Genomic DNA, 22,124 nt, shown 5'->3' with positions numbered 1-22,124 from the left:
AGGTTACCTCAGATTACAATAAGATATTGATCAGATGGGGTTTAATTTAGATAAATGAGGTGCTACATTTTGGAAAAGCAAATCAGGGCAGGACTTGTACACTGAATGGCAAGGCCCTGGAGACGTTTGCGGAACAAAGAGACCTTGGACTGCAGGTTCATAGTCCTTGCAAGTCAAGTTGCAGGTCGATAGGATGCTGAAGAAGGTGTTCAGTATATTTTCCTTTATTGGTTTGAGCATTGAGTATAGGATGTGGGAGGTCATGTTGCTGTACAGGATATTCGTTAGGCCAGTTTTGGAATAGTGTGTGCAGTTCTGGCCTGCCTCCTATCAGAAGGGTTCTGTGAAACTTGAAAGGTTTCAAAAAAGACTTACAAGGATGTTGTTCGGGTTGGAGGATTTGAGCTGTAGGGTGAGGCATAAAAGGCTGGGGCTGTTTTCCCTGGAGTGCCATAGGCTGAGTGGTGATGTGATGGAGGTTTATACAATCATGAGGGGCATGAATAGAGTAAATGAACAAGGTGTTTTCCCTGGAGTAGGAGTGTCTAGAAGTAGAGGGCATTGCTTTAGGGTGAACGGATAAAATTTCAAAGGGACCTAAAGGACAACTCTTTCATGCAGTGGGTGGAATGAGTTGCCACAGGAAGTGGTGGAGGCTAGTACAATTAAAACATGTTAAAGGCATCTAAATAGACACATGATATGATTAGGAAGCATTTACAGGGAATTGGGCCAAGTGCTGGCAAATGGGAATAGATTAGGTTTGGAGACCTGGTTGGCGTGGATGTGTTCGACCGAAGGGTCTGTGTTGGTGCTATACATCTCTATGAATGTGGGATCATAACAGCTTACACTGCTCTGCTTCATCTCTGGGCTTCCTCATGACCACTTTGTCAATATCTAGCTTCCTCAGTCTCAAACAATGTGTGTATATTTGGTCTGTTTAGTATTTTAGTATTACTTTTACAGACATTTTTGTAAGTTAATTTTTCACTGCCGCCCAGCCCCTGACCATGTGCTGCTTATTAATTATTTTCTGGAAAATCTTTGACATTCGAGAATTCTTTTTTTCCAATAAGCAAATGCATTTTCCTTCCATTTCTGACTATCAAATTCTGCACCATTTTCATTCCCTGTAATCCGTTTTGCACTCCCTGAAACATCAACTGTGTTTCTCCTTCCACAGATACCAGTGATTAATGCCAAAGCCCTGTTGCCTGTGGAGAGGTGATGTTTGACTTTCTTGTACAGCTGCAGTTTGTGTGGTGAAGGTGCTCCTACAATGTGGTTGGGTAAGAGACATTACAGAGTATTCATTACAGCAACAGTGATGATTTGAAGGTAATGTCCAAATCAAGAACAGTTTGTAGTTTTATTATCCTGCTTATAATTTCACAAAAATTTAGTGGGAACTTTAGGTTTAAGGTCAGAGACTGATGGTGTTAGGTCAGGTGACCAAAAGCATTGCCAAATAAGCAGACTTTGAGGAATGTCTTAAAGGAGGAAAGCAGACCTGAGGTTTTGGCTGCGAATTTCAGAAAATGTTGCTTTGGCAACTGTAAAAGCAGCCACATAGGTGAAATAATGAATGAACAGATCATTGGGTGTTTCGAACACAATGGGTTGTCGAGGTCTTCAAGGATGTGTGATGCGGCGAGCTAGGGATGATCACAACCAGGAATTGAATCAAGGGTGAGAATTTTAAATTGAGGGATGTGGGCGGATGCTGGCAGGTGAGACTAGATTGGATGGGGATATCTGGTCGGCATGGACGGGTTGGATTGAAGGGTCTGTTTCCATGCTGTACATCTCTGTGGCTCTGTGTTGTTGATTATGAATAGGAGCCTTTTGATGGATCGACAAATTTTGGTACGATGGAGTACTTGGGCAGCAGAGATATAGTGTTTCTTGAGATTACAGGGTGGTTGAATGTGGGCAGCTGGCCAGGAGTGTGTTTGGATAATGAAGTCTGGAGATAACACAAGGTGGATGAGAGTATATGAGCTGATACAAGGGTAGAATCAGCTAGAAATAGTGATCTTGGAGTGGGACTGGGCTGTCACTCTCACCTCACCTCTCGGATTCAGCTGGTTGCCAGATTGTGAATCAGGGCGGTAACACCATCGGGAGCTGAGTGGCCCTGGTGGAGCCTAAAGTGAGTGTCGCTCAGCTGGCTGTTGCTGAGCAGCTGCTGCTTGGTAGCCCTGTAGATGACATCTTCCATCACTTTACTGCTGATCGAGTGTGGACTGACAGAGGGAAATTGCCTCGGTTGGTTTGCCCTGTGTTTTTGTGTTGAACATCCCTGGGCAATGTTCCACATTGTCGGTAGATGCCAGTGCTGGAGCGGTACGTGACTTGGTGGGTGGCAAGTTCTGGAGCACAAGCCATCAGTATTATTGCCAAAATATTGGCAGGGCCCGTAGCCTTTGCACTACTTAACCATTTCTTGATGTTATTCAAACTCAAGCTAACTGGCTTAAAACTCACATCTGTGATGTTAGAAACCACTGGAGAAGGCTGAGATGGATCATCCCACTTTGCACTTCTGATTGAAGATTGCTGCAAATGCTGTCATCTTACCTGGTGCATGAATGTGTGAGGCTCCTCCATCAGTAAGGATGGGGTATCCGTGATGCTTCCTCCAGTGAGTTGTTTAATTGTCCATCACCGTTCACAACTGGATGTGGGAGAACTGCAGAGCTCCGATCTGTTCCATTGGATGTAGGATCGTTTAGCTCTGCTTGCTGCTGATGCTGTTTGATGCAGATGGTCCTGTTTGGTAGCTTCACCAGGTTGGCACTTCATTTTTAGGTCTGCCTGGTGCTGCTCATGGCATGCCCTCCTTTCCTGTCCATTGTGATGGGTGAGTGCAGGATTTACAAACCCATGAGATTACAGACTGCGCTGGAGTACAGTTCTGCTGCTGTTGATGTCCCACAGTGCCTCAGAGATACCCAGTTTGAGATCCTGCATCTCTTCAAAGTCTGTCCCAATTAGAACGGTGATAGTGCCACTCAACACTGTGGAGGTTTTTCTCAACTTTAAGGCAAGACTTTGTCTCCAAAAGGAATGTGTGATGGTCGATCGTACTCATACTGTCATGGACAGATGTATCTGCCGCTGCTCAATTAATAACAATGAGATCAAGTATGTTTTTCCCTCTTGATTCCCTCACCACCCGCTGCAGACTCAGTTGAGCAGCTATGTCCATCAGGACATGACCAGCTCAGTCAGTAATTCTGTTGCAGAGCTAGTCCCGATTGTGGACATTGAAATCCTGTACCCAGAGTACGTTTGACACCATTTTACTTCCTCAGAGCTTCCTCCAAATGTTGTTCAACATGAAGGAGAAGTGATCCATCAGCCAAGGGAGGACAGGACGTGGTAATCAGCAGGAGCCATGAGATTTCCTGGTGTCCGGAGTCAATGCTGAGTACTCCAAGGGCAAATCCTCCCTGTCTGTGCCACGACCTCTGCCTGGTCTGTCCTGCTGGTGGGGCAGAACATATCCAGAGATTTCAGGAGAAAGTGAAGACTGCGGATGCTGGAGATCAGAGTCAAGAGTCTGGTGCTGGGAAAGCACAGCAGGTCAGGCTGATGAAGGGCTTAGGCTCCAAACATCGATTCTCCTGCTCCTCAGGTGCTGCCTGACCTGTTGTGCTTTTCCATCACCACAATCTCAATATCTTGGGATGGTGATGGTGGTGTCTGGTTATTGTCTGTAAGGATTGATTTCATGAGTATGACTATCTCAGGCTGTTCCTTGATTGGTCTGTGAGACAGCTCTGCACATTTTGGTACCAAAATCCAGATGTTAGTTTGGAGGACGTTGCACCATCGAGAGGGCTGATTCTGTGGTTGTATTAAATGGTGCCTTCTTAGCTGCCGAGTGGTCCATCCAGTTTCATTCCTTTGTTGAGACTTTGCAGTGATTAATATAGTGAGTAGCTGGCTGGGCCACTGTCAGGTTGGCAGGTTTGTTTTCCGCCATTGACAATGATTCCATGGACATCAGGAGATTCCTAATTCCAGGTATTTTTTCTTGAATTCAGATTCCACATCTGCCAAGATGGGATTCGAACCAGGACTTCAGTCGTTTGTTTTAATATTTTGGATAAAATTTAAACGCATTACGTTTGTTCACTCACTTTAAATATCACTTACCCAGGTTTCGTTTCTTTGTGAAACACTATTCATCATCCTGTCTCCTCCATCCTTCGCTCCAACAAGAGTTTGGAGTACATGGAGTTTCTCTGTCACTAAGACTGAGATAATCCGATCTGCTGCTTTCCTCCCCCCTCCCCCCTCCCCCCTCCCCCCTCCTCCCTCCTCCCTCCTCCCACTAGCCCACTGAGTCAAACTGCCTCACGTGGTGTTCCCGGTTTTTGTCCAAACCTACATCTTTCTCCAATCTCATCTCATGTCAAGCCTTATCAGAGCTCATCTTCACCCTTTACCCTAATCTTACTAAACCATAGACTTTCCAACTCTCTTTTCTCCTCCTCTTCATCAGTCCCCCTCACCGATTCACAGACATTGTTCCTTGTTCTGTCTTTTCTGGTTATGTGCTTCTCTCCCATTCTGTGAAAAACTGACATTTGACCTCATTTTTTTGGAAAATCCTGCTCCATCTCCACTCTCCTTTTCCTTTCTGAATTCCTTGCATTTGGTGTCCCTCATGGATCTATCCTTGCTCTCTCCTGTATCTCACCTACATACTGCCAGGAGGTGACATTGTGTAAAAGCACCATGTTGGGTTTCACATGTACGCTGACAATGCCCAGATCTCCCTCCCCATCATCCCTCTCCATTACTCCACTGTTACTCAGTTATCCAACTGCTTACCACTTTCCCACTACTCGATTAGGTGCAGTTTCCTCCAATGAAACATTGTAATGGTTAAACCCGTTGCCTGACAAATTCCTTTCCCTTACTGCTGAGCCTCTCTCTCTCACTGGGAACTATGCAGCAGAACTACACTCTTCACAGTATTGCAGTTATATCTGACGCTAAGCTGACCTTCTGATCAGACATCTACACATCCCAAACACCAGGAATTCCAATCTCTTAAACGTTGATTGTCTCCTCCTCACCCCAGCTCCATTGCTACTGAAACCCCTTACCCGTGTCAGTGTTGCCTTAAACTTGACGAATCCGAAACAGAACCCTTGATTCTGTGACTGACTCAGAATCTGGTTTCAAACTCCCCCCTCAGTATTTACACTCAGATACATCAGTATTTATTCTGTCAAACCCATTAAGAATCTGGCGGTCTGGTCTGATTGTAGCTGGTGGAAATGGCAGAGGATGATGTGTAGTATCTGTGTGGAAGGTAAGGACTTGGGGGGGGGGGGGTGGGAGGTGTTCTATCCTTGTTGCAGTTGGAGGTGTGGGTTTCAAAGGCAGAGGTGCGGGAAGTGGAGGAGAGAGAGTGGATGGTAGTGACACATGGGAGTGGAAATTGCAGTCCTTGAAATACGGGGCCATTTTGTATGTTCTGGCCTCACTGGAACATTGCAGTAAGCATGAGACAGAGATGTTGGCCAGGGAACAGGCTTGTGTGTTAAAGTGGCAGGCAGCTGGAAGCTCGGGGTCTGTTTTTGCAGCAGAACGTAGATCATCAGTCGCCATTTCCACCACCTCCACTGAGATGCTGCCAGACACAGGTTCCTGTCTCCTCCATTAACAGCTACGCACCCTCCCAGCCAGATCGTAATCCACTCCTTTGTCTTTCCAAATGTTCGGGTCTGTCTTTGGGTTCTGTCCCTGCCGATGATTTCCTCTTTAACCCCTATCTCCTGCAGTACAAAGATCTGCAGGTTAGTTGAATTGGGGGTAAGGTACAGTGAGGCGCATGTGCATGTCCCCTTCCGAGGATTGGGAGGGGGGGGGGGGGGGGGGGTGGCGGTGTGCGATTTGAAGAGAGGCATTTACACATCAAGCACATACCAAGAAAAAAGTATGTCTTTACATTCTTCCTGTACTGACTGTGAGTTTTGTTTTGTGAATTCATTTCATAGGATATTAAATCACAATAATTGAGGCTGGGATCTCAAAAGCAGTTTTTACAGTCAATGGAGTCATCGGGATCTGAATATCATGGGCATTTAACTGTGGAAGGAGAAAGGTTTGTCTGTTCTGTTTGTGGGAAGATATCTCCAATATTCTTGTTAAGCAGAAAAATGTACAAATTCGTGGTTGGATCACCCTTTGGGTGTGTGCTCTGTTCTGGGCCCTGCAGCTGAGCAAGGAGATATTGGCCTGCGAGGGAGCACAGATTTATCCAAATTACACCTCGTCTCTTTGTACGTACTCTCAGATTTAGACCCAATCACCCACTTCATGATGTTAACCTGTAAACTTCAATTACCTGCAAACTTCCCATTAAAAATCCTTTTGGATTCAAATTCCAGTACCTTTTCAGGTGGAATGTTCCAGCTTCTGACAACTGTCTGTTCATCCAGAAACTGCTGACGTCCACGTTGACTCTGGGGTGACAAAGGGCTGAATTAAAAGATGAGGTGCTGCCCCTGAGCTCCCATTGAGATGCATTCGAACAGTACAGGAGGCTGAGGGCAATGTAGGTATGAGCAGACAATGAAAATGACAGGGCTGCACTGTGAGGGCTGCTTGGCTCAATGAGAGTGTTCTGGAGTTGGGTGTAAACAGACTGATGTGAGACTGGGAGAAGGTGAGGCTGAAACTCAGTTTTAGTTCAGGCCGTTCAGAAATTCACATGATCCCAAGGTGAACAGCCAGTTTTTAAGTGATACCTGCGGAGTATTTGTTAACAGTTTTTAAAGTATTTTTCCTGAGGGCAGTTGAGAGTTAACCACATTGCTGTGGGTCTGGAGTCACATGTTGGCCAGATCAGGTGAGGATGACCGTTTCCTTCCCTACAGGACATTAGCGAACTAGGTGGGTTTCTAACAATTGACAATAGTTTCATGGTCATCATTCGCCTTTTCATTCGAGATTGTATTGAATTGCGATGCCACCATCAGCCATGTTGGGATTCTATCCATAATCCTCGGAACATTGCACATGTCACTCATCTGGCAGGAATACCATTCAGCCATTGCCTCCCTTTTAGCAATGTTTAAAAGAAAGTTCCATCATTCTAGGTGTACACTGTGAGATAAAACACTGCAACGTCCATGTGTCAGCCTCTCCGAAAGGTCAATCAACAGAAATATGTTTGGGGGCGAAATATTTCACTTTTTATGGGGGGGGGGGGGGGGGTTATTAAACAAAAATGAATCCAAATAAAAATCTTATGCCACGGACATGTAATTTCTGAAGCCGGAGGGGGATTACAGAGACAGGGAGGGTTGTGGGGCCAGAGGGGGATTGTTGTCCAAACATCACTGTGGTGTACATGGACTGCAGCATTTCAGGGAGGCAGTTAACCACCACTTTCTCCAAGACAAGTGAAGGTGGCCAAGAAATACTGGTCTGGGCAGCAAAGGCAACCCTAGTGAATAAAACCAAGCAGTGACCTCTCTGAGCTGACTTGCTGTGAAGTTAAAAACCTCTCTGGAAATGGAGTGGGCAGAGAAGGGAAACAGAGACATTTCACAGCTGCCCTCAGAGAGACCTCACCCTTGGAAGTACTCCGAGCCGGGGATCAGTTCAATGAGTTTCAGTCTCTTCAAATATCAATCTTAGTCGGTTTTATTTTATTCAATCTACAATAGTGAGTAAGGTGAGGATTTATTTTTAATGTCTTCTGGTCTCTTGATTAAATGTTTAAGATATGAAACGTAAGCATTAAGTTATTCTCGGGCAGTATTTTTCGAGCAGTAACACTGTGCCTTTGTCTTGGTCTGTACATTGTTAAGGCGGAGAGATGGCCTGTTGTAGAGTGGCGTGCTGTTCCTGTCGAATGTGGGAGATTAGGGAGAGTATCAATGATCCTGATGATTGTCTGCAGGAAGTGTGATTGCTAATCCTATGGGATCGCATGAATTGGTGGAGGAGTGATTAAAGGCAGCGAGGAATTGACAGTAGCCGGGGGCTGTGACAGGTCGCAGTCTCAGGAATGCAGGATACTGCAGACACAGGCAAGTAGATGGATTACCGCCAGGAAAGCTAGGAGGGGTAGGCAGGAACTGCAGGAGTCTCCTGTGGCTATCCCCATCTCGGACAAATATACTGTTTTGGAAAATGTAGGTGAGAGGGAAAAGATTTAAAAGAGATCTAAGGGGCATCTTATTCATGTTGAGGGCATTGCAAGTATGGAATGAACTGCCAGAGGAAGGGGTGGAGGCTAGTACAATTGCAGCATTTAAAAGGCATTTGATTGGGTATATGAAGAGGAAGGTTGTAGAGGGAAAAGGGTGAACCGCTGGCAAATGGGACTCCATTAACACTGTCCGTTATTGGTCAATGCATTGAATACAGAAGCTGGGACGTCATACTGTGGCTGGACAGGACGTTGATTAAGCCACTTCTGGAATTCCATTTTCAGTTTGAATTTCCCCGTTCTGGGAAGGATGTTGTGAAACCTGAAAAGGTTTGGACAAGATTTACAAAAACGTTGCCAGGATTGGAGGATTTGGCCTACAGGGAGAGGCTGAATAGGCTGGGGCTATTTTATCTGGAGAGTCGAAGACTGAGAGGTGACTTCATGAAGATTTATAAAATCACGACGGGCGTGGATCAGGTGAGCAGCTGGCGTCCTTTTCCCTCAGGTTAGGTGCGTCCAAAACGAGAGCACATGGGTTGAAGTTGAGAGGGCAAAGATTTAAAAGGGATCTAAGCGGCAACGTTTTCAAGCTGAGTGTGGTGTGTGTATGGGAGGAGCTACTAGATGAAGTAGTGGAGGCTGATAAAATCACAACATTTAAAAGGCTTCCAATTGGGTACATGAATAAGAAGGGTTTCGATGGATACAGGCCAATAGATGGTAAATGGGAATCCATTAGTTTAGGATTCCTTGTTGGCACGGACGAATTGGACCGAAGGTCTGTTTCTTTGATCTTAATAAATTAAGATGCATTCCTCTATTTTGTGGAGAGCTAGCTGAAGCACAGATAATTATCCTTGGAGCTGAGAAGGTGAAGCAGTGATTTCGATCTGGTGCAGATTTAGTTCCAAGCTCTTGAATTTGCAGAGAGAGAGAGGAATTGTTAACACTTTCACAATTTTTAGTAACTACTTTCAAGTAATTGGCAAATAATGCAAGGTGAAAATGTGAACACTATTTTACTTAGTAAGTTCTGAGCATCTGGAACAGTCTGAACGACACAGATCCAACAGGTATTCTGAAACAGACTTGGAATTTACTTTTTATGGAAAGATTTGGGGGGCTGTGGGCACATGGGAGGGGACTTGGGACAGACTTGCAGCATCTCCAGAGGGAGAGAGTACAACCCCAATGGGCTGAATAGCCCCCAGGCCCTGTGCTCTGTGATACCGCCCCATTCACTGTGAATGATGAAGCTCATCCCAGGGCAGAGAGAGGGATGAGCCCTCCACTCTCATCACAATGGGGCCCGGCTGATTGACAGCAGCTCTAGACCAATGGGAGAAGAGTCTGTGTGGTCCTGCAGCCAATGGGATTGAATGAGGGGTGTGGCCAGCAAGACAACACCTGTCCATGAGCTGTGCGGGTGCAGTGTCACTGTTTGGGGTTGGGAGAGACAGCAGAGACTGGGACAGAGGCTGTTGGACCTGAATTACAAACTCCCGGTAAATTAAAACCAAAAGAACTGCGGAAGATGTAAATCAGAAACAACAACCAGGAGGTTCTGGAAAAGCTCAGCAAGTCTGGCAGCATCTGTGAAGAGAAATCAGAGTTAAAGTTTAAGATCCGGTGTCCCTTCCACAGAACTGATGTTACTGAGAATAAAAGTCAGTTTATGTGCAGAAGATAGTGTGGGGGGAGGATAAAAGGAGTAAAGGATATGTGGGGATAGAGTGAGAAGAACAGTTGGATAAAGGATAACCATCTGGCTGGGGGAGGGTGACTAGTTGTTAATGGAGACTGTTAGTGGCTAACCATAGGTAGTGTGTAATGGCAGGCTGTGAGAACAAGGCCTGGTGTGTGGGGTAGGGGCTACGACATGACGTTGTTAACCTATGGTTAGCCACTGTCTCCATTGTAAGCTGTTGTCCACCTATATCACTCCACCATTGAAGCTGCCAAGGACACAAACCTTTGGAATATCCTCCCGAACCCCCTCTGTCCGCCTGAAAGATGTATCTAAAAATCGTTCTCTTTAATCAACGTTTCCATCATTCATGAAGCATTTTTGGAGATTTGTCAATGTGAAAGGCTCCATACAATGCAGGTAGTTGTTGTTATTGTCTGACATCAGGAGAAATAGGGATGAGCCCTCTCTTTCTTACACCTGATGAACAACAGCAAAAGCAGGAAGCACTGAGCATGCTCCAGCGCACAATGGGCCTCGGATTATTGATGTCAGCGCAGGACCAATAAGAGTGGGGGAACAGGGTCTAGAGGTGCTGGTTGGGCCTTCAACCAATCGGAGTGAATGAGGGGCGGGACAATACTCAACCACGTGATAAACTTCACTGACAGCACAGTGTTGTTGTGGCCAAGGCATTGGAAATGTGTGAAGGTGAAGGGCAGGGGAAAGGAAAGACATATTGACCAGGAAGAGGAGGAAATTTTCATGGTATGGGATGAGAGGTTTTATAGAACTTAGTGCACATTCTAAAACGCAAATTTGAAAATCCCAAATTCTGCACCATTTTCCCTCCCTATAATGCATTTTGCACTCCCTGAAATATCAAATGTGTGTTTCTCCCTCCACAGATACCAATGATCAGTGCCAACGCCCCATTGCCTGTGGAGAAGGTGCTGTTTGACGTCCTTGTACAGCTGCAGTTCGTGTGGTGAATGTGCTCCCACAATGTGTTTGGGTAAGAGCTGTTTTAGATTATTCACTCAGCGACAGTGAGGAGTTGACAATGTATGTGCAAATCATCAACAGTTTTTTTTTAATAGTATTCCACAGAAATACTATTGAGAACTTCTGACATAAGGCCACAGATGGGAATATTAGGTCAGGTGCTCAAAAGAATGGCCAAATAAACAGGTTTTCAGGAATACATTAAAGGAGGAAAGCAGGTCTGAGAGGGTTAGGGTGGGAATTCCAGACCCTGTTGTCTTGGTAACAGTAGAAACAGCCAGACAGGTGAAGCAATGAATAAACACATCGTTGGGAGTCTGAAAGAAAATCAGTTGTAGGGGTCTCACAGGTTGTGTGGTGCAGGGAGACAGGGATGTTCACAGCCAGGATTTACATCAAAGGTGAGAATTTTAAATTGTTGCTTGTTAATAGGAGCCTTTTGATGGATCAACAAGTTTTGGTACAAGTGAGCACTAGGGCAGTAGGGTTTTAGATACTCTTGAGATTACATGTAAGTTGAATGTGGGAGGTTGGCCAGGAGTGTGTTTGGATAATGAAGTCTGGAGATAACACAGGGATGGAGAAGTATTTCAGTAAATGAGCTGAGACTAGGGTGGAGTTGGGTGATGTCACTAATGTAGGAATAGTGCTTTTGGAGTTGGGCTGCTCCTCCTCTTCATCGCTCCTCCTCTTCATCGCTCCCCCTCCCCAATTCACAGATATTGTTCCTTGTTCTATCTGTCTGTCTTTTCTGGTTATGTCCTTCTCTCCCATTCTGCTGCAAACTAATATTTGACCCCACCGTTGTTGGAAAAACCTGCTCCATCCCAACTCTCCCTTTCCTTTCTTAATTCCTTGTATTTGGTGTCCCTTAAGGATCTCTCCTCGGTCCCTCCTATTTCTCATCTACATACTTCCAGGAGGTGACATTGTCCAAAAGCACCGTGTTAGGTTTCACATGTACACTGACAATGCCCAGCTCTCCCTCACCATCATTGCTCTCCATTACTCAGTTATCAAACTGCTCATCACACTCCCGCTACGCGATTGGCTGCAATTTCCTGCAACGGAACGTTGCAATGGTTAAAGCCATTGTCTTCAGTTGCTATTACAAATTACTTTCCCTTATTGCTGAGCCCCTCCCTCCCACTGGGAACTATCTGAGACAGAACTGCACCCTTCACAATATTGCTCTCATATCTGACCCCAAGATGACCTTCTGATCAGACATCTACACAATCACAAACACCAGGAATTCAAACTCTTAAAATGTTGCTTATCTCCACCTCACCCCAGCTCCATTGCTACTGAAACCCCTGACCTGTGTCAGTGTTGCCTTAAACTTGACGAATCCAAAACAGAACCCGTGATTCCGTGAGTGACCCAGGATCTGGTTCCAGACTCCCTCATGATGGGAAACATCCACTCAGTATTTACCCTGTCAAACTCCTTAAGAATCCTACATGTTACAATGCGATCACCTCTCATTCTTCCCAACTCCAGTAAGTAGAGACCCAATTTCTTCAGCCTTTTCTTAAAAGATAATCCCTGCAATCCAGGGTTCATCCCAGTCAATTTTCTGTGAAATGCCTCTGATGAAATGACACATTTCCTTAAATAAAGGGACCAAAACATCTGTCATTACTCCAGATGTGATCTCACTCGCACTTTATAAAGTTACTCTCAGGTATATACTCCAAACAACTCCGTTTAAACTTGCACAGATGATGTTGGAAATGCTCAGCAGGTCATGCAACATCTGGGAAGAAAAAATCAGTTAAAGTTTCGGGTCTGGTCACCCTTCCTCAGATACGTTAACTCTAATTTCTTTTCACAGATGCTGCTAGACCTGCTGAGCTTTTCCAGAAACTTCTGTTTCTCTTCCTGGTTTCCAGCATCTTCAGTTGTTTCGGTTTTCATATCCTTTAAACTTGCCAACTCTCCTATAGAATTTGTCATTTCCACCTTGGAAAAAAGATTCACATTTGTTTGGTTTCCCCTACCCTGGGAAAAAAGACACCATGACTAGTCACCCTATCATTGCTCCTCATAATTTTATAAAGTTCGATAACGCCACCTAAAGTGTCCAGTGCTGCAGGGAAATAGCCTCAGCCTATTCAGCCTCTCCCTATGGTTCAAATGTTCCAATACTGGCAACACCCTGGAAAAACTTTTCTGAACTCTTGCAAGTTTCCCAACATCTTTCCTATAGCAGGGAGACTGGAATTGAAAGCAGTCTGGGATTCCAAAAGTGGCCGAGCCAATAAACTGTACAACCGAAACATGATCTCCCAACTCCTATACTCAATGCACTGCCCAAAAACAGCTAGTATACCGCACACCACCTTCACTGACCTGTCTACCTTCAACCACACTTTCAAGGAACTATCCACCCACACTGCATGGTCTGTTTGTCTGTCAACACTTCCCAGGAACTTGTCATTAAGAGGTTGAGTCCTATTCTCGTAATAACTTTCTGAAATCAGGGAGACCACAATTGAATGCAGTATTCTAAAACTGGCCTCACCAATGCCCTACTCAGCCACAACGTGACCTCCTAATCCCTATACTCAGTGATAGAATCCCTACAGTGTGGAAACAGGCCTTTCGGCCCATGAGACCATTCCAACCATCGGGACAGCATTCCACCCTAACTCTGTAACCTACCATTACCCAAAGCTAATCCAGCTAACCTGCATGTCTTTGGATTTGTGGGCGGAAATTAAGAGCACCCAGAGGAAGCCCACGCAGACACAGGGAGAATGTGCAAACACCACACAGAGAGTGGAATCGAATCGAATCAGCACATTCCATTCAATGTTAGTGTCCCAAATGCCACCTTCAGCACCTGATCTCCCTGAAACTACTTTCCAAGAACTATACAGTTGTTCTGAGCCCTCCAGAGGGAATTAAGGTGAGGAGGAGAAAACAGGAACAGGGTTGAGTTTTAGATCTATAAAATAACTCTCCATCTTCCCCCTCTGTTCCCCCGTCTCTCCCGCTCTGTCTGCTCCCCCCCTCTGTCTCCCCCCACTCTGTCCGTCCCTCCCCTCTGTCGGCCTGTTTTACCACCCCTCCCCCCCCGTCGGCCTGTTCCCCCTTTCTGTCAGCCTCCTCCCGTTCCCCCTGTCTGTTCCCCTCCTCTCTAATCCCACTTTCTGTCCCCACCTATCTCTGTGCCGCCCTCTCTGTCACCCCCCCCCCCTTTCCCCAGCCATTTCTGTCTCACCCCTCTCGATCCACACACCCCCTGTCTGCCTACCCTCCCTCCCAGTCCCCTAGTTCTGTACTCCCCCCACTGCAGGGCAAATATCTTGTCTATTTACCATATCCATGCCCAGCCTGATTTTAAAAATCTCTTTCAGGTCACCATTCAGCCTCTGACGCTCCAGGGAAAACAGCCTATCCAACCCTGGCAACATGCTATAATTCTTTTCTGATCTCTTTAAAGTTTAAGAACATCCATCTGATAGGAAGGAGAACAGAATGATATGGAATATTGATTCAGCAACTTTTGTAATGTCCTGTACAGCCGCAATATGACCTTCCAACCCCTATACTCAATGCTCTGTCCAATAAAGACAAGCAGACCAACTGCCGTCTTCACTATCCTATCTACTTGCTACTCTACTGTCAATGAACTATGAACCTGCACTCCAAGGACTCTTTATTTAGCAGCACTCCCCAGGAACTTGCTATTAACTGTATAAATCCTGCTAAAGTTTGCTTTTCCAAAATGCAGCAGCTCGCATTTTTCTAAACTGAACTCCTCAGTCCATTCACCCATCTGATTCAGATCCTTTTGTACTCTGAGGTAATCTCTTCACTCTCAACTACACCTCCCATTTTGGTGTCACCTGCAAACGTACTTACAATACCTCTTATGTTCACATCCAAATCATGGATATAAATGGCAAAAAGTTGTGGATCCAGCACCGATCCTTGTGACACTCCACTGGTCACAGGCCTCCAGCCTGAAAAGCACCCTCTGCCTTCTACCTTCGGGCCAGTTTTGTACTCCATGCGATCTAACCTTGCTGACCAGTCTCCCATGAGGAACTTTGTCAAACACGTTACTGAAGTCTATGTAGACCATATCCATGCTCTGACCTCTGCAATCCTCTTTGTTACTTCTTCAAAAAAACTGAGTCAAATTCATGAGATATGATTTCCCATGCACAAAGGTGTTATTAGTATCCAGGATTTAACTCTGTACATTGGGGTCTGCGTTGCCCAGTTATAGGTGTTAATATTCTGGATGAAATTTAAGTACACCAGCATTTTGTCAGTGACTCTGTATTGAGTCTTGTTAATGTCACCAACAGAGGTGAGTTCCTTTTGAAAGGCAGTGCCTGTATCCCTTGCCCACCAGGAAATAGTGTAAGTGTCATTACCTCTGGACTAGGAGGATCAGGCTCAGAGTTGAGTAACAGCATCTTTGAAGAGGCTGATTAGTAAACCTGCCCAAGCCACCAGGCCATGCTGTCTCTCAGCTGTCCCTGCCTGAGCCTCCAAACAGAACCTTCCTGTAGTTTCTCTCCTGTCAGACTCTCCCATTGCTCAGTTTGTCCAGTATCCCCTCCTGCTGCTGCACTGATTCTGTCCCTCACTGACCTGTCCATCCCTCAGTGTCCTCCTCATTCATTCATTGTTAACAATCCCATTGACCCAGTCCTCCAGCCCCGCCCCCTCCCGTCGATAGAGACGGCTCAGTGGTTAGCACTGCTGCCTCACAGCACCAGGCACCCGGGTTCGATTCCGGCCACGGCGACTGTCTGTGTGGAGTTTGCGCATTCTCCCCGTGTCTGAGCGGGTTTCCTTCGGGTGCTCCGGTTTCCTCCCACAATCCAAAGATGTGCAGGGCAGGTGAATTGGCCTTTCTAAATTGCGCATAGTATTAGTTACATTAGTTAGGGGGAATGGGTCGGTCTGGACTTGTTTGGCCAAGGGACCTGTTTCCATACTGTAGGAATTCTGATATATTGGGCAGCAGCTGCTGTCAATCACCCGGACTCCTGTATGATCGGGACCACGTGCTGTAGGAGGGGAGACCAATGCATGGGTGTAGTGCTGGCAACTGTGGGAGTATGCGCAGTATAGGTCAGTGCCTGGGAAGGAGGCTGTTGGTGTGAGGGATTAATCTATCATTAGCAGCTTCATCCCTCTGTGAGCAGGACCCAGAGGAATGGCCCTTTTCTTGCTACCCTGACATGTGATCAGACTATCAGTGGTGCAGCGTTTTGCAGAAAGTTATCAGAACTCTTTTGTGAAGATTCAGGGTTGTTATGGAATGGGACAAGAATGGGTCTGCAATTAGAATTCTAATTTGGCTCATTTTAGTAAGATGGGTCATGGCCAGAGAGTGGAGGAAGCAGTGTATGCAGGATGGTTCTCATCAGGAGCTAGGAAACTGAATTCGAAGAGAGACTGTGTGAGAACTGGGTGTGGAGGAAAGGAGTGGGAGATTGGTTTGGATTTCAGTTCACAGAAGAAAGAAATTGTGAGACTGAGGTTTAAAGCTTTGGGGGAACAAGGAAACTACAGTTTAATCTACAATTGTCTTATGAATTTCCATCCTGTATTAACAGTGGTAACTTGGGTGCTCTGTTGTATGGTACTGAAAGGGTGGATTTGCGGATGAGAAATACAAATTGAACTTCATGTTCAGATCTGATCGTTACTTGAGCCGTGCCGATCTGAAGATCATTGGCCTTTTCATCTGGAAGGAAAGGTGTGCATTCTGTCTGTGGGCGAATATTCCAAATCTCAGTGTGACTGCAAAAGTACTGAGACACAGCCAAGTCCATGTCAGCATGGTGAGTGTGGAGAGAGGTTTCATTTGTTTTTGAAAATCTGAAAAATCATGGCACATTTCCCAGGAACAATTAAGCCACAACTTTGCTTTGTAGAAAGACAAGTCTTTAATTAACCATGCAACCAGAAAGAGACAAGGCTACCTGCACCATGGGAAACACTATGAAAACGGGATTGTTGTAAAGGAGTTCATTCTCGATCATGGTTTGTAATCCATTGCCATTGTCACGTCGGTTCCAGCACCGTGGAGAAATACTGGAAATATGATGAATGTAATGTAGGTTTCAGTTATTAAACTGTAATAAGTGCAGAACCATTTACAAGGATGTTGCCAGGGGTCTGAGTTATAGGATTCTCATGTGGAGGAGCCGGTGTTGGGGTGCGGTGAACAAACTTATAAATCACACAACACCAGGTTATACTCCAACAGGTTTATTTGGAAGAACAAGCTTTTGGAGTGTGCTGTGATTTGTAACTTGATCAGGATTATCTCTATGGTAACAGTTAAGTGCTTCAACAATTACAGAGGCCATATGTTCTCCACACAATAGGTTCCCCTCTAGCAGTGTAAACTGCTATTCTGGCCTTTTTCTCCCCCAATCCCATCTAGCTTTCTGTTGATCTTTAAAGTTTTTCTAATCTCCTTGGTCTTTGGCAATTTGTATGCATTTTATTTCAGTTTTATTTTCATAGACTCTCTTATTTCCTGGGTAAAAGCAATGACTGCAGATGCTGGAAACCAGATTCTGGATCAATGGTGCTGGAAGAGCACAGCAGTTCAGGCAGCATCAAGGAGCTTCAGCAAAATCGACGTTTCGGGCAAAAGCCCTTCTTCAGGAATCATGAAGGGCTTTTGCCTGAAACGTCGATTTTGCTGAAGCTTCTCTTATTTCCTGAGCCACCCATGGCAGATTATTCCTTTTCCTACAGTCCTTCTTTTTCCCTGATATATACTTTTGCTGAGCACTTCAAAAAATTGCTTTGATATTCCCCCACAGTCCGTCAACTTTCCCACCGTAAAGTCTTTGTTTCCAGTCTACATTAGCCAACTCCTGCCTCATCCTATTGTAGTCTCCTATTGTTTAAGCACAGGATCTTGGGAGCGGATCTAATCTTCCAGCTTTCCATCAGTGTTCTAAGTTCAATCAGACTTATCAGAAGTCTTTTATCAGATTACGAGGGGAGGCGATGTTTCCTGGGTGTTTTGGTTTTCATTGTCAGTGACCTTGGCTTTGTAATAAAGTACAGGATATATATTCACAACAGCGTACTCTGGACGCTGCCAATGTACGACGCAATCTAAAACCATAAATCACTGTCTCCCCTCAGTTTAAAATTGCAAAATCATTATCTCCTACACATTTCCTCACTATCTAAGCTTGGAATGCTAATCCACCTGACTATCTGTCATTTTCCGAAAATCTCCTTTGGTGAAGGTGGTGATTTTTGGATTCAGCTTTCCAGTTATTACCGTAAGAAGATAAGCACTGGGCACAGGAGAACCAGCCCCACCATTTAATACGGTGATGATTGAGCTCACATCGGTCTCAGCTGGATTTTCCCACCTGCTCTCTCTCACCCTTCATCTCATTGCAAATTCAACATCTGTATCTCTTCATTAAATTGGCTCATTGTCCTGGCATCCACTGCATTTTGAATAGGGAATTCCACAGATTCACAACACATCGAGACAAGTACATTCTTCCTCATGAGAATAGAATAGAGTCTCTATAGTGCAGGAATAGAGTCTCTATAGTGCAGAAACAGGGTATTCATCCATCGAGTCCACACCAACCCTATGATGAACATCCCATTCAGACCCACTCGTTCCCTGTAACATTGCATTTCCCATGGCTAATTGTCTAACCGGCACGTGCATGGACACTGTCAGCAATTTAGCATGGGAAATCCACCTAACCTGTGCATCTTTGGACTGTGTGAGGAAACTGGAGAACTGCACGAAACCATGCAAACATGGGGAGAATGTGTAAACTCCACACAATCACCTAAGGTCCCTGACGCTGTGAGGCAGCAGTGCTAGCCACTGAGCCACCTCTTCTTAAAGCCTACTGCGCCTTAATAACCTCCCTATCCCCCAATTGGCTGAATCTATGTTCCTTACGTCAGAAATCAGGTTGTCTAAGCGGATGTCTCAGTAAATCCAAGTGACAGCCCGCATGTCCCATGTGTCTGAATGGGAATCCAATACACAACATCCTCCATCCCACACTTTTCATTCATGTTCCAGAGACAGGGCTCCAGTGCCTGCATGAGGACTGCAACTCCCAAATTCCGAGGCAGGGACCACACGTCTGTGGGGAAACCTGGCACTGCACAAGTACAGAATGTGGGTGAGTTTTGGAGCATGTGCTTTGGGGTAACTAATGAAAAGTATTTCACACTGTGTTTATCTGGAGGAGGAACGTATTTGCTTGTAGTATTGATCTGTTGGAGAATCAAAGTATCACCACACCTACATGGGACCAAGTTACATTCCCAACTTGTCATAACACGAGAATCAACCAATGAGAAACAAAGAATGTGACCCATTCTCCCAGACTGCAGCTTCCTGTTCTGTCCAGGGTCTGCCACCTCCCTTTCTGTTTCCTTTTGTTTCATTCTGCTGTTACATTATTGACTTGCAGCAACTGAGGGAAAGGAAGTGAACCCAGAAAGGGTGCAGAGTCTAACCAGGGACGGGAAGTGGTGGCATAGATCTGTTTATCAACAATTCCATGAGAATGGGGAGGGTGTACATTAGGGGGTAGTAGAGTCAGAATGGTGGGAGAGAGTAAGAGAGCTGGAGGGTTACAGCTTTGGGGGAAGAAAGGGGAAAAAGATATTCCAGAGAAACTAGAATTGTCTGTTCTGAATTTCTAATCTGTACATATTCCTTTATACAGGGTGCGAGATGGTGAAGATTTGCAGACTGAAACCTCAAAATCATGTGCAGATCGTGATTAAGTTAAACAACATTTGAAGAACCAAAGATAGAGAATCACTCAGCCAAAATCCTGCAACACTCACCCTCCCAGCATTGTCGGTCTATCTGCGCCAAATAGACTGCGAATGGGTCAAGACAGCAGCTCACTACCATCTTCTCAAGGGTAACGAGAGATGGGGTATAAATGCTGGCTGAGCCAATGATGCCCATATCCTGGAAATGGTTTCTATCTCTAGTTGCTGAAACCCAATTGATGTTACTGCAGGATGATAAGGAATGCTGAGTGCATCCTCCAGAAGGCAGCACCATCACATTAACCCTGCCTACACCCACACAGTAACATAGCAACGTCACTGGAACAAAAGGCAGTGAAACCAAAGGAGGACTTAGATATAGCTCTTTGAGGTAAAGTCATGAAAGGGGATTGGAACAGAGCAGGAACAGGAGACTGAGCTGGATGCTCAGCTGTTTCCCATTGAATGGTGGAGCAGGATTGAAAGGCTGAATGGTCTCCTCCTGCTGCTATCTCCCAGGTATGTATGTAGTCATGGAGCCCGGGTAGCAAGGATTAGGCAGGGATTCTCCAGGAGATTGCACTTCCACAACAGTTTTCAGTGAGGGATGGTTTGATGAATTTTATTTAACATTTATCTTTCACACAAGGTTTGTAAATTTTGGTTTTAAAATGTTGTAAAAGTTTTTTGCACAACAAATAAAATTAAAGAAAATAACGTAAACTGTCTGACTATAACAGTTTTAAAACTTTCAACCTTTGTAAAACAAAATCCTGTCTATTCCCGGATACTATCACTTTCCAGCTACTCAAACTCCAGGGACATATTCCCTCCCTGCCTGAACCTTTGGTTTGATTTAAATGCTTTTCAGTTCTCGCTGTGAAGCGTTCTTTTTCCCCATTTCTCCGACCCAGAAATGTTATCACAGCAACATTCCCACCATCAGAATCATCATTATGCTATTTTGCTTTTGGTTAACATAATCACCAGTGGTGCAAAAGTGAGGACCACAGATGCTGGAAACCAGAGCCTAGATTAGAGGGGTGCTGGAAAAGGGCTTTTGCCAAAACGTTGATTTTCCAGCTCCTCGGATCCTGTCTGACCTGCTGTGCTTTTCCAGCACCACTCTAATCCAGACACATAATCACCAGCAGTAAACCATTTGTGTAACCAATTGAATATTTCCAAACAAAGCCCATTATGGGCCAAGCAAACCATTATAAGTGACAGAGTGAGAAGGGACTAAATCAAAGTAGAGTTGTGCGGAGGGGGCAGTGGTGGAGATAAAGCACTATAATCCCTACGGTGCCCACCTCTAACTAAAGGCATCGAGAGTATTGATGCACACCACATGCTCCTTCTCCAAGGACACCTTCTGTGTAGCTTTTATCCTCAATCATAGAATAAAATCCCTAAAGTGTGGAAGGAGAGCATTGGCCCATCAAACCCCAGCGACCATCTGAAGAACATCACGCCCAGAGCACTCTATCACTGTAACACTGCATTTCCCATGGCTGATCCACCGAGTCTGGTCAATCCTCGATCCTGTGGACAATTTAGCACGACTGATCCACCTGACCTGTACATCTTTGGACTGTGGGAGGAAACCAGAGCACCTTGAGGGGACCCACACCACCATGGGGAGAATGTGGGAACTCCACACCGGCCGTTGGACAAGGCTGGACTCCGGCCGTTGGACAAGGCTGGACTCCAACCTTGTACCTGATGCTGTGAAGCAGCAGTGCTACAGTCACAATTTAAATCAAAACATATGATCCCTGTTTATTGTCACATTGCTGTTTGTGGAGACTTACTGCCCAGAGAGAAATCCTCAGGTTCAGAAAGTGGCAAAATAAATTCAATCAACTCCAGCCCAGTTAATGTGGTTAACAACAACATCAATACTCCAACAGTGTCATCATGAACAAGGTCCTGTCCTGACTCTGATGGACAGTAACATCAGAATCAGAGTCCTGCAGTCCACACGGAGCAGGTGGATGACCACTTCCCTGTGAGCACTCACTGGTCTCTCAGTCGTGTTGAAGATGCAGCAAATCCCTTGTCAAACAGAGGGGTGAACAGCTCCTACCCAGTGTGAACCCGCTGGGGTCTCAGGGGATGGGATGAGTCACTGAATCCCCTCTCCCACACTGAGCATCTGAATGAGCTGTCCCCTGTGTGGGCTCACTGGGGTCTCGGGGGGGGGGGGGGGAGGATGAATCACTGAATCCTCTCTCAAACACTGAGTATCTGAATGGCCTCTCCCTCTGTGTGGGCTCATTGGGGACTCCGCAGGTGCTGCATTTGAGTGAATCTCCCCCCACACTGGGGACAAGTGAATGATCTTTCCCCAGAGTGAGCTCGCTGGTGTTTAAGTAGGTCAGAGGACTGAGTGAATGCTTTCCCACACACTGAGCAGGTGAATGGCCTCACCCCGGTGGGAATGCACTAATGTCTCCGCAGGTGAGA

General features: G+C 45.6%; 1 long non-coding RNA gene across 1 annotated transcript in view; it reads left to right on the top strand.

Annotated features, from left to right (window-relative positions):
* Positions 1–19,797, top strand: part of LOC122547971 (uncharacterized) — a 34,106-nt gene extending 14,309 nt beyond the window's left edge. The window contains exon 5 of the long non-coding RNA XR_015760803.1: positions 19,601–19,797. This is a non-coding gene — a long non-coding RNA (uncharacterized LOC122547971). The remainder of the gene's footprint in view (positions 1–19,600) is intronic.
* Positions 19,798–22,124: the final 2,327 nt, after the last annotated feature.

Source organism: Chiloscyllium plagiosum, unplaced genomic scaffold (genome assembly GCF_037043375.1).
Source record: "Chiloscyllium plagiosum isolate Xiang-an unplaced genomic scaffold, Cpla_swu_hap1 HiC_scaffold_21, whole genome shotgun sequence".
NCBI lineage: Eukaryota > Metazoa > Chordata > Chondrichthyes > Orectolobiformes > Hemiscylliidae > Chiloscyllium > Chiloscyllium plagiosum.
This window is presented reverse-complemented; position numbering and strand designations above follow the sequence as displayed.